Genomic DNA, 14272 nt, shown 5'->3' with positions numbered 1-14272 from the left:
AGCATAATTAATACAATATATAGCTGTGAACTCTGATTTTTACAGTGTCCAATTTTATTTTATTTTATTTTCAGTGACAACATCATAATTCAAATTATTAATCTCCCAGAAAAGTTTACCTATTTCTGTTAAAAATGTACAAAATATACCAGATAAGTTTGTTTTAGAACAATGACAAGAGACTGTCACTGTCTATATGAAGCTTCTTATGATACAATGAATAACCTATAGCTACACGGCTATGTACTGTGCTTTTACACAGTCTAATTTGCTAAAGAGCAATTCCATAATCTTCAATTGTGCTGTCTTTTTTGACCTTATAGCAATGGGAAATTGAAGAATCATGTTGCAACATTATTCCAATTTATTGGTATTAAGTACCACACCAATTTGTTGAAATATGGGATGGAACATAAATTTCTTGTACTTTAAAATTGTAAAAAAAGAAAAAAAAAATGAAATTCTTTAAATTTCATTAAAAAGGTCAAAAAACTTATTATTACATTATATTTTATTCCCTTTAATTATATTTATCTCTTCTATTTTAAATGTTTTTTTATCACAAATCCTAAAATTATTCTTTTTTAAATCACCATATTTGTAAAATTTCACACAATATAATCTCAATTAGACATTAACCTAACTCAATTAAGAAATTCACTTCTCCTCCAATTCATAGTCTTAACATTTATGGATTTTATTTCTTATATATGATTTTCTCATAATTCCATTTAGATTTTCAACTTTATCTCTGTCGTCTTTATATACATATCTAAATTCAAAGAAGACAACTACTGTTTTTTTTTCTGGTTTCATTTTAATGTAAGCAAAAGATTTTTGTTGAATATGATGAATGATACCTTTGACAGCCTTCTGTAGAGCCTCAACGTCTTCAAGTGTTGATGTGTGATTGGGAACAAAAAGGGTAGCCATAGAAGCTTTCAAAATTGAGCTCTTAATCTCTGCACTCTGAAATTGACAAAGAACTACTGAACTATGTGTGATGTTAGAGTCCCAAATGAATTAACATTTATATTTGCGTTTGATTCCTAGTTGTTATCGCCTTAACATGGTCATTAATTAAATCTCAACGTTATTTTTCATGAGATAATTATTTATTAATTAAGTGCATTAAATATTAAGTAATTAATAGCACTCTTTTGTCATTAAGAAACATATTTTAAACTTTAGAAACTGCCATTAAACGGTGCAAAGAAACCTAAAGTAAAATTTGATTCTTTTCTATAACTGGCATGACTTGCAATCCATCAAAAGACAAGGAACAGTGATGTGTTTGGGAGTGGTTTGGTCGGATATTTTGTTATGCACTATATTTAGATCAACTTCACTTTTAGAATATCCAACATAAAGAAAATGAATGTAATTACCATCTCCACTTTATTCTTGAATTAAATGGGTAAAAATTCTACCATCAACTTTAATGTAAATGTTTAATTATGTCTATTTTAACACTTTGCTTGTTAAAAACTACAATGGGTAATTAAACATAATATTTATTGATTAATAGATTTGATTTGTATTACAAGTTTTACCTTAACCAGTTATAATAAAATCACTTTAAAATATATAAGTAAATACAAATCTTATTTTATATAAATTGATTTTGTGGGTTAAGTTAAACTTTAAATTCAATTTTTAAATCTCTTATCTCGAATATATTTGTAGTTTGTGTACGTATTATTCTATCTGATAATCCATTAATATTCTTACATGAGGTATATATACTTTGATTTTACTCCAATTAACTTTATTGGATGAAAAAGATTATATTTATGTGCATATGAAACTTATTAAGATTAAAGTTTGAAAAATAAAAATGAAAATTAAAATTGTATTATAGTTCACTGACTATAAACATAATTAACATTATTTTTTTTAGTATAATTTTTTTTACGACTATTGTTAAATTTGGGAGAGTCAATATATATCAAATTAATAATATATAACAGAAATTGAAAAGTATTCACTAATATTTATTAATAATATTATTGCTTTACAAATTTTAGTAAATTAATAAGTCATACTCTCATAGTGAGATCGATTTTCATTCATTTTGAAGATTGAAATTGAATGTCGGCATGAACTAGCAAACAAATTTCAAAAAATAAACTTGAATTATTTTAGGTCTCAACGAACAATCAACAATCCTCCACCTTTTGATGTGAAAATGAAGGTCATGTTACGTTAGAAAGTGAAAGTCCATTTCTATGAATACTTTACACAGAGTTTGTACTTTTCATATGAACACGAGGCACGCACATAGAGCGAGGTAACACTTCCTAACTTATATTATATATAGGTTTAATTGCTTCCTATTCATCCTCATTTTTAAAAAAGTTTCATTGTCATCCTCACGTGGTGTAAAAGTTTCATTGTCGTCCTCACGTGGTGTAAAAGTGTCAATTGAATCCAAACATAGAAAAAATTTGTGTCAAAGTAGTCATTTTTCCTATATATCTGTGTCTTCCTTTCATACAATCAAGTACAGATATTCATTTTACCTTATCCAATTTAAGGCTTTTCATAGCTCCAGAGAAGTGACATATGAAAGGAAGACACAGAGATATAGGAAAAATGACTACTTTGACACAAATTTTTTCTATGTTTGGATTCAATTGACACTTTTATACCACGTGAGAACGACAATGAAACTTTTTTATAAATGAGGATGAATTTGACACAATTCAACCAAACTGGGGACAAAGGAAGCAATTAAACCTTATATATATTAAGGAAACATATATCCTAATAAGTTGGTAGGTTCGCACTCTTTTATGTTAAATATAATTTTAAAAATAGAATATAGAAAACTCGAGGAGCAGCGTTGTTACTTTTTGATTTGAAGAGTTACGTTGGTTTTCTTTTTATTGAAGAAACTTCAGGGTTATATATTTCAATTTAATAAAATCAATTTATCTAGTAAAGAATATACTAAAAATAGTTATAAAAATGGAAGAGGTTCGGTTTACGAGGTTGAAGTTAAATATGTTTCTATAAAATATGTAATCTCTAAATTTAGGTTAATGTTTTATTTTCAATTCTTTGTTCGGTTAGGTTGAATATTACTTGCAAAAATATTTTGATGTTAAAATTAGTATTTATCTGATTGCTCTGATTCTAAATACATAATAAAAAGTAACCAACTATTTTATATAAAATTTGTATTTATAGATTTTGAAATAGGTTTTTGATTAGTATTGATCTAATTATGATTAAACAATATTAATTTTATTTAGAATTGATGTAATTATTCTTAATACTAACTCTATCCATAATTCAATTATAATAAATCGATTATTTCATATGAGACCAAAAGGCTTGTTGGCTACTCGGTTTGTAATTGAACTGAGAATCATATTATATATAAAGATTTTTTTATTTAATAAAACATATGAAATAGATATAATTAAATTTAATTTATATTTAAGTTTTAAGTATTGATTTGCATTTAAGTAGGGATATTATGCAAAACAAATGTGGAATATATGATTAAGGTTAGGGTGACAAAATGGACCTAGAGGTTGGGTTCGATTTTTTGAATCGTCAGTTTCTTCTTATTCATCTCATCTGATTTGCCAAATTAATGGATCATTCAATTTCTTTTCAATTAAAATAAAATAAATAATTTATAAAATAATTTTTTTATTATATTATTCAAAAGATGCAAGTATAAAATAATATACGTTTGATACTTGGTGTCTACTTTTAGAGGTTTGCTTCAAAGTAATCCTATCTTTTAAAAAAGTTCAGTAAGATCTCATATTTCGTTAAAAAATGTTGAATCCAGTCTTTTCCGTTCACGCCTTTGAAAACGGTGCAAATACCACGCATCTCATAAGCACGTGACACACGGTAATAGGTGGACTTAAATGATTTTATAATTTTAAAAAAAAAGTCCCAGCCACGTCATCATCACCATCTCTAGACAAATCCTAATTTCTCTCCAAGAAACCTTAGCTGCCGCACCATCCAGCGTCGTCACCGCCATCCTCGTCGGCAGCCGTCCTCTCCAACACATCACGCGCCACCACCAAAGCGTCTTCTCCCTTCTGTTGCACCTCCATCACCTTCGCATCTCACCTTCGTTCTCGTGCCACCACCCAACGCGGTTCCTTGCTATGCTGCAACCACCAATCTTCACCATTTTTCACCCTTGCACCAGCCAAATCGTCGTCGCGCGAACAACACTGCAGTCCAATCTCCACCATAGAATCGTCCACCACTAACCACCAGCCAAATCGCCAGCTGCTGCAGATCGCGAATCACCACTCTTCTCCACCACTAATAACGTCGTTGCTTGCCTCCACTGCAACCACAATCAGACCTGCAAACAAATCGTGGAGACCTAGGGTTTCTCGCGTTCTCGTCACATAGCTTTGGTGGTGGCGTGTTATGTGTTGGAGAGGACGGCTGCGAGCGAGGATGACATGATGGCGTTGGATGGTATGGCGGCTAGGGTTTCTTGGAGAGAAATTAGGGTTTGTCTAGAGATGGTGATGATGACGTTGTAAGGACTTTTTTATTTTAAATTAAAAAATCATTTAAGTCACCTATTAATGTGTGCCACTTGTTTATGAGATGCCACCGTGACATTTGCACTGTTATGTTTTTAACGGCGTGAGCGGAAAGGACGAGATTGAACACAAAATATGGGGTCTTACTAAACTTTTTAAAAAATGTAGGATTATTTTGAACGAAACCCCAAAGTAGGGACCAAATGATGTATTAAACCAGCCACTATGGCATTTGTACTGTTATGTTTTTAACGGCGTGAGCGGAAAGGACGAGATTGAACATTTTTTAACAAAATATGGGGTCTTACTGAACTTTTTAAAAAATGTAGGATTATTTTGATCGAAACCCCAAAATAGGGACCAAATGATGTATTAAACCAATAATATATTATAAGTTAAATTATTAATATTTAAAATTAAATTTCAGTTATTGATTATAATAAAATAATTTAACATATAAAATAATAATTATGATTTATTCATTAGACATTAATTAATCTATATCACAACTTAAAAAAACTTACAATATGCTTTTAATATATGTACATATAAAATTTTAAAAGGAAAAAAGTAAATACAAGATTGAATGATAATTAAGTTTGAGTTTATATATTATTCTCTTTATGTTTATATAAAAAATAGTTGGCATATGAATGTACAAGTTTGTCTTTTAACAAAATAAGTTACAATTTTATACTCACCTCTTATGTTGAATCAACTCGCTGGGCTCTATTTTTGAACCGTCAAAGACAAAGCGAACTAAAACAGGACAGACACTTTAATTATTATTGATACATAAGACTCAAAAATAATATTATAAAAAGAGTTTTTTTTTAATTATTATTGATATTATCTTTTAATTTAATAAGTAATTTGTTCATTAAATTTTTTAATTAGTAATTTTTTTAATTCTTTTAATAAATAATTTTTTTTAATTCAAATAATTATTTTCAATTTAATCTTTCAACAGTGTAATTTTTTTTTTATTTTGTTTTTACATTTTTTCTCCATTTCAAAATTTACAGGTTTATTTTTTAATTGAATTTTTGAATCACACAACGAGAAAAAGCTTTTAATTTTTCTACATTTTCAGTATCCTTACACACAAGAAGGTTAAATGGTAATTATGTTTAAGCTTATATGTTCTGCTTTTCCTTGATTATATTCATGTCTCTAAATTGAGTTGAATATATATGATCAACCAATTATATCCTATTGATTGGAATATAAATATATAGAAATCATTTTGGTAATCAATCTTGCACAGTGAATTTATATAACTGACCTTATTATAATTTAAAATTTTGGTAGAATAAAATTAATTAATTCCTTCTATTGGTAAAAGAAAATTAATTAAGTCCCTGCAACTATATCTGACCACGTTTTATTTGTCTAGTTAATAAACTTTAGATTAAATATTATAATATATTAATTGATTTAGTTCCTAGAAGCATACAAAGACTCCATGGCCCAATGGATAAGGCGCTGGTCTACGGAACCAGAGATTCTGGGTTCGATCCCCAGTGGAGTCGTTTTGAATTTTTATTTTCTGCTTTTTAATAATTAACTGTTATTTTAGGTTATTTATTATTGGAAATAAAATAATGACTAACATTGTTGGAATGAATAGTGGTGCAAGAATCTTCTTTTAAATTTTCAAAACTTATTATTTTATCATGTACATACTCACTTATATAGAAATTTCTCAATTTTGGTTTTACAACTACAACACATTATCACTAACACAAAAAATAATACAAACATACACCATTCAAAAATATAATCTCACAATTCTTGAGTTAATTAAAAACTTCAAATATCAGATATGTACATTAATATTAATGTTTCAATTCTAATAGATAAGTGTAGTTAGTTTGTTTTATTTAGCGGTAATTTGGTGTTTAATAAAACTAAAAATTAGAATCTCAAACTTCCCATATTACACATAATTATTTCAACGAGCCTTCACACAAATCTATAAATCAAAATATCACCACTAGTGGAATAATTTAAAAATATCTTATTCTTCAATTGATTCACGTATATGAAGTAAACACGGTAAATCCTACAAAATGATATTTTAGAAGTGATGATAGTTTAAAAATAGTGACACTTAGTTATTTTAATATTAAATGATTTATTTATAAATAATTTTATTATAGACGAGTTTTATTATTTTAAAAGATGTACTATCTTCCTAGAAACAACTTTTCTAGAGTTCTCTACCTTCTCTCTGAGAGTTTTAACTCCTGAGTAATCTTTTTTATGATCAGAAGGTGTCTAATTGATCATGGTGACAAGATCTACATTTCTAGCCGATCAATTTTTGTCATAAAGCAAGTAAGTTTCTACCCTTATTTTGGTTAGATTTCAATATGTGATTATGTCCTATAATCCTCCTTTGCATGTGGCTTTTCTGTTTTCCCTTTTATTCTTAGTTCGTCTAGAGTTCTAAGGACTCTATCCGGTTTCAATTTGGTGTTTCGTGGGTTCGTCTAGATATTCCTTGCGTTTCAAGTAATCGACGAAACGTTCTTTAAGTTGAGGCGATTACTTGTGAGGTAAGGAAAGCTAGATCTTTCTTATATCTATGTTTGGTTATATTAAAATAGAATATATAGGAATAATATGATGTATTGGATGAAATTGTGATAGTAGTAAAGTATTTGTTAGGTGTAAATAACGATATTTGGTATTATGAAGAGTTTCTGATTGTAATATTGTGAAATTGATGTTTTATGTTATTATGAATATGTGTGATGAAGTTGTGTTGTTCGAAACTAAACTCAAAATGATTGTAATGAGAAATGGTGAAATTATTTGGTTTTAGGCCTAAAATAAAGGTTTGTATGTGTGAGTTTGAGAATATGAGGTTGATGTGAGGAGGTTATTGTCTAGGTGCTGTCATGAGGTAAATTAAGATTTTTCAGGAGGGCTAGATGGTTGAAAAACTATTATGTAGCAAAGGGAGAGTTTATATTTGAAGTTTTTAAGTATTTTTGGTGTAAAAAAGGGTTTGGAGTAGTGAGATTTTGAAGTAGTAAGTATAAATTGTTTTAGAAAGATTAGAGGTCTGTCATTATACCTATTTGGACTTATCTAACAACTAAAATCAATAAAATTTTTCATGGAAATGATATTGGCTTCATAAGTTAAGTTTCTAGTCTATTTTGGAGGTTTTAGGTGTTGAGAATTGAAAGTAGGAGAGTTATGATGAAATTGAAGTATTTGAGTATGTTATTTAGTGTATTAAGACTTGTTCATGCTGCTAGAATGCTAATATTGAGTGTTGCAAGAGATAAATTGAGTTTAAGCACTTTTGAGTTGGTTTGGTACATCTAATTCCTATCCAAATGAGCAATGTAATATTATACTTTCATTTATAAACATGTTTTCGTATCAATATTAGTGTTACATATTCTAAATTGATTATTTGGATATGTTTAAGATGTACCAAAACCAGAAAAATCAGGTTGTTGTAAAAAACTGATAAGAATAATCGATTGTTCCAATCAGAGGGTCATATTTTCTTCAAAGCTTTCGACAATAATCGATTATCACATATGATAATCGATTATTGTCATACGAAAATAATCCAAGGCAGTTTTAGGTGGTTTTCAGGGTTTCGACACTAGTACAAAAACCGCGTATAACATCACGCATTCAACGTCCAACCCCCAATATCCAACGTTAAAAATGACCGGTGACATTTTCGTAAATAAATTCAATCGCTCCATGTCAATTACTAAAACAGTTCGTCGTCTAAAAATGTATTAACGTCCAACAAGGCCCAGATTGACGTAAAACAATGATCTTAGAATCACATAACGTCAACTTAAGAAACATTTGATGTTCAATTCAAAATATAAAAATACTGAAATAGTGGTTTGCTTCTAGTCAGTATTACTCCATCCACAATTGATGTCAACCATGACAAATATTGGACGTTTTATATGCCAAAAAAAGTGAATCCATTTTTTATTCTTTATTTAATTTCTCTTATAAACCAAACTGAACGTCGCCAACTTTATGGGCTCGACGTGTAAACCAATATAGAACGTCGAACTATGCATTGATTGACGTTAAACTTGCGTCCAACCTCCTCATGTACGATGTCAAATCTTCATTTAAATATAAATATTTATTCAAATATTAGACGTCCTTTCTCTGCTACTCGACGTGTATATCAACAAATCATGACGTCGATCGGTTTACTTGGACATCAAAGTTACTTCAGCTTTAAGTCAATCCCCCTCCAATTGACGCCAAATTTTACTTTAAATATAAATGTTTATTCAAATATTAGACGTCAAGCACTTTAATATTCGACGTGTCTATAAACAACAAGTAACGTTCCCCTACATAAATCGACGTCAATGTTACGTCATACATCTTTGTCCTTGACGTCAACTTTACGTCCCCTCCCCATACAATTGACGCTAAATCTTCCCTTAAATGTAACTAGTTATTCAGATATTAGACGTCAAACTTTGTAGAGTAGACGTGGATATAAAAGCGTAACGTCGAACGGTGGGTGTTTGATGTCAAAATTACGTCTCACGATATGACGTCGAACACAAATACGTCGTTAAAAGTAAAAAATATTCGACATTGTATGTTGTTTTTGCACCAGTGCGAGTATTAGTTTTAGACGTTCTTTAGGTCGTTTTAAGGGTTTTGGAACCTTTCGAAGCTGTTGGTGAGAGTTTCAAAGTTGTTTTCCTTTCCTAAATATGATTTTAAAGGGGTTTTGTGTTGTTTAGTGGTCTTCTTGGACTGTTCTTGTGTATTAATGTATATGGAATGGTTTCATGTGATTTTTGATGACTTGTTGGGTTGTTTATGATCCTTTGAAGTATAATAAGTGTTGTATATGTTTGTATGTAATGTAAAAATGAAATGTTATATGTATATGGTTTCATATGGACTCAAATGGTTTCATGGTTGGTAAAATGGGTTCCACCGAAGGACTCCTTCGGTATGGTTTCAAGTATCTTTAGAATGAATGCATGGATCTCAATATTGGGGGTTATCCTAACACTCTAATGATATTTCATTCTAAAGTAGAAGATTGACTCAGTTGGTGAAAGTAACATGAGGTCTTAGTTTTGGGTGCTTCTAATATGATGCAAGGTGTGAAACAAACTAACCTTGTGAGTGTGGTAGGGTGAAACCCATTGGCAATGGTTTTGTAGAGCAGTAGAAGTCATCACAAGTGCAACATCCACTCTAGCTCGACATTCATTCTAAATCCAAATAGTTAGTCTAGGTCCTTGCATGTTAAGATGTTTGGGTTGATGTATGTTATATGTGATTCATGGTTGCTATGTTCTAAATGTTATACGATTTGTTTTGTATCACTAGTTTATCTTTGCTTTTGTGTTGTCAGTTGTGTGTTTTTTTTCTCTTTTGCGATGATCATCTAAATGAAGTGAGCTTAGGGAAACAGTCTTTGCAGTTATTCCAACAAGAAAGCAAAGCATATGAGTTGGTAGATGGATTTAGAGAGGTCGATCTATTATCTTTTTGTAAGTTAGTTTTTATCTAAGTGATTCTTTTATCATATATGTAAGGTAATATTTTAATTATTTTATACTATTAAAATGTGATGTTAAAGAACTCTTAGGAAAATAAAAAAGAAGGAAGTTCAACTTTAAGAAGTTAGTCAAATAAAGTTCTAATTCTTTTATCTTAATCTATATATATATATACAATTATTTTATAAAATGTAGAGTCTAATAATAAAAAATAATAAATAATTTGTCCATAATTTTAAACAGAATATAAAAAGTTTAGAATTTTAAAATAAAATACGAATGTAAAATTTTAAAATTTATTAATTTCACATATTTTTTTTCTTCATTTAATTTGAACTCAATTTTCTTAAATCTAATTACCGGTTCTCACAAAAAAAATACACTAGAAAAATAATACTTCCTTTAGTTACAAAATAAAAATATAAAAGTAGGAAAGATATACATAAAAATAAATGAAAAATATAAGTAAAAATATATTCACGAGATCCGTAGTATTTTTACTTTACTTCAATCTCTTTTATAGTCACAATATATTTTTTTCGAATAATTATTTTACTTTTCAAATACTTGATTTTATTTAAATGTAAACCAAATCAGTTTTCTACAAGAAGTTTATATAAAATTTGAAAAGATAATTATAAAACTTGAAAATGATTTTTAAATATAGTTTCATTATATTAAGCCATACATCCCAATCAAATTCTTTTATGAGCATTTTGTTTTATAAAAATAACTATTTTGATACTTATAAAGGGAAAAGAGTAAGTGAATGTTATTAATTTTATGGTAAAAAGCATAAAGTCTGACAAGTCAGTGTGAAAGTTTGGACAAAAAAGATGGTTAGCATAACATTTTGAATCTAGTAGTTCGGTTTAAGCCAACTCATTAACTACCGGTTTAGTATAATTAAAAACCTAAATAGAATATGTAACACTTCACTTTCCTCCTCCATTATTCTTTTCTCATTTCATTTTTAGAATACTCGTTATCCACTCCTTTCATATTTGGAACCCTAATTCTTCTCTCATCTTCACCTTAATATCAACTCATTTTATATTGATTGATTAGCACAACTTAACCCATTTTATATTAATGGATCAAAATTACATTGAGTTTAAATAAGTCGGATTCATTTATTTTTGACATCCTGATTAGTTTGGTAACAAAATAAAAAGATTTACAAAATCATTGTAATTCACTATGTAAGACCTCATTAAAAATGCATCCAAAATCACTCTAAGCGGAGGACAGATGTCAAGCGAAGGAAATCTGGAAATAAGAAAGTGGGAGACAGGTGTGGGCAACGAAGTGGCCGTTCGTCCTTGACGGTGGTAGCAAATCTTAGTTTTTCAAAACTCACGCCACTCTCTGCATGCAACCTCTCTTCCAAACTCTGATACTTCATTTTTCTCCTCTTTCTCTCTAAAAACTCTTCCTTCTCTCTACAAAATCTCACCCTTTCTCTTCTCCGATCACCACTCAGGCACCGCTGAAGCACTCCTGACGTCAAGAGCTTCCGTGTAAACCGATTGGTTTATGTTTCTGAGCCGGTAAGTCTCTTTTCTCTAGTACGTTCGGTTACATCTTGCATGCAACTATTTGGTTTTGGTCGTCTGAGTGGGTGGTAGAAGTTTGAGTGTTTCTGGTTTTTCTCTGTAGCTCAGTATCCCTAACAACGTGATCGTCGAACGTTAGTTCTGTGGGAGAGGGAAGTTTTATTCTGATTCGTTTGAGCGTTCGTCTACGTGTTGAGGTAAGGGAAGCTTATATAATTTAATTGTATGTTCGTTCTAATGAATGCATGTTTGTTGAGTGGCTGAATGTATATGAAGTATGATTGTTGATATGTTTTGACTATATGAAGTATGATTATTTACTATGATATGGATGTTTGACTTTATGAAAATAGATGTTGAGAGATGAATTGATATAAAGAATTCTAGTATGAAATTTCTCTATGAAAGTGTACGTTCGTTACTGAACGGTCCTTGATCGTTCGGTTTTTCTAGTGAACTTAGTTGGAATTGGATTTTTTCATTTGGGAATAATCTTAGTTGAGGACGAGCGTCTTCGTTTCGTAATACTGTGCATGAGCGTTCGGCCAAGCGTAGTTGTCTCTTGGTATTCGGTTATAAACTTAAGTATATCTATATGTATTTGCATATTTTCGTTTGTTCTTAAACACTACTCAAAAATGGTATTTATTATATTTATCAAGCCTTTCTCCTATAAGTTTAGTAGTGCTCGGTCTTACACCAAGCGCTCGTACTGAGTAGTGTTCGGTCTTCCACCAAGCGCTCGTGCTGAGTAAGTGCTCGGTCTTACACCAGGTACTCATTCTCCTTTTTGAAATATATATATATATATATATATATATATATAAGAACGTTCATTCAAACTCAATAGGATTCGCCCTTTTCGGTGCTCGGTCTTCGATTAACATTCTCATTGTTCTTGATGTTTAACTCATTCAAAAGCTAAGTATATTTATTGACGTTCAGTTTATTCACCTGATTCAATTCTTTACCCGTAATTGAGGTTTTCACAGTGTTTGTCTTAAATTGGTTTCAGCCTAGAGTCTTAGTATTCGGCCTAGGCCTATTAGCGTTCGTCTAACTCGGGAGTTAGTTCATTCAATTGGCTCACCTAGTAAATAAACGTTTGATTCCTAATCGTTCTTGAGAACTATTATGTTAATCACTCCCTTTCTTAAAACCAATGATTCCATCTCTAGGTTTTGATCCGTTTGGAACTGGAGACCTTTGGTCTCACTCCAAGCGTTCGGTCTGGTTCAGGGTTGATGTTTAACGTTCGGTATTTGGTATCCTTAGTGATCTTTGTGTGAAGGGTTTAATTGAGATTATTAATAATGAAAGATGAATAGAATATGATATGGATGAAATGTTTTGGATTATGGACGAGCGTTCCGGGGAGGAATAGCTCATGAATGTATATTGGAATTTGTAAAGTATGAATGTGGGCATGCTAAGCTGGCGGTTCATCCTGATGTTCCGTGATTACTCGTTCTCACGTAGAGGAGGGTAAGTCATGTGTGGGAACGGCAGGAGGTCCCAGTCCTTATGGTTAATTTGGACAGATAGGACTAACCTCGGGTGGCAACTGTTGAGGGTATCCCAGTTACTACATCACCCAGGTGCACGAACGTCGTAGCTACATAGAATTCATACAGTCCGGACAGTTAGTCTAGTATTAGGCTTTGCATGAGCGAGTGATGAATTATTTTGTTTGGTTGATTATGTGAAATATATATTTATACATGAATTGAATTACATAAGCTTACCCTATGTTTCCTGTCTTGTCTGTTTTGTACGTTCGTCTATATTTCTATTGCAATGATCATCCATGTGGATGTGAGCAGAAGGAGACGAGCTGCTGGAAGAGACGCTGGAAGAAAAAAACTTAGTAGAAGTAAGAACCATTTGGTCAGTAGTATAGTCTGATGTAAGGTGATCGCTCGATCACCTTTTTCCTTTGCTTTTGTATGACCGTTTGGTATGAGCTTTTGTAATCCGTTCGGTCATAATTGTTTATTTTGGACAGTTTAAGTTTTTAGTTCTTTTTGTAAAGCCGTTCGGCCACAAGCATATTTCTCTTTTAATGTAAGACTGAGCTGTAATATTATTAAATGTGATTATTCTATTATATAGTTTTAGACTGTATTTTGGGATGTTACAATATATGATTTCATTAATATATTTTTCTTTTACATTTTATGAAATAAATTAAATTACATAATTATTATTTTTATTAATTCATTAGATGTGAAATGATTTTATTTTATTTTCTACTTTTTATTATATTTATATTTTTCTTCTTTTTTTAACTCAACCAAAAAAATCTTCTTTTTTCAAAGGTGCAAAATAAAAAACCTAATCCCATATGGAGTTTGGTTATTTTGTTTTGACCATAGAATCAGACCAAGAGCTAGTTGATAAACACGAGCCTGTGGGCCCGACGAAGGCAACCTGTGATGCTACCTAAGCCACTACATAGGCCTTTCACTGGGGCCCACTGGCCCAACTGGGTCCCACATCCGAACGGAAACACAAAAGTAAACAACCAATGAGGATTCGGCATTTGATAGACTCGCTCAGAGCCACTACTTTAGATACGCACGCTCACACGTGTCGGCTCGAGCCTCACCTCACGCGCTCTCTCTCTTACTCGCTCCGTCGCCGT

The 14272-nt window shown here is 30.8% G+C and overlaps 1 non-coding gene across 1 annotated transcript; it reads left to right on the top strand.

Annotated features, from left to right (window-relative positions):
- The first annotated feature begins 5994 nt into the window (after nt 1–5994).
- TRNAR-ACG (transfer RNA arginine (anticodon ACG)) lies at nt 5995–6067 on the top strand. Its single transcript has one exon. It is a non-coding gene; the product is annotated as a tRNA-Arg (tRNA).
- Nucleotides 6068–14272: the final 8205 nt, after the last annotated feature.

The sequence above is a fragment of the Vigna umbellata genome, chromosome 3 (assembly GCF_029865625.1).
Source record: "Vigna umbellata cultivar VRB3 chromosome 3, Vumbellata_1.0, whole genome shotgun sequence".
Taxonomy (NCBI): domain Eukaryota; kingdom Viridiplantae; phylum Streptophyta; class Magnoliopsida; order Fabales; family Fabaceae; genus Vigna; species Vigna umbellata.
Note: the sequence above shows the minus strand (reverse complement) of the source record. Positions and strands in the feature narration are given on the sequence as shown.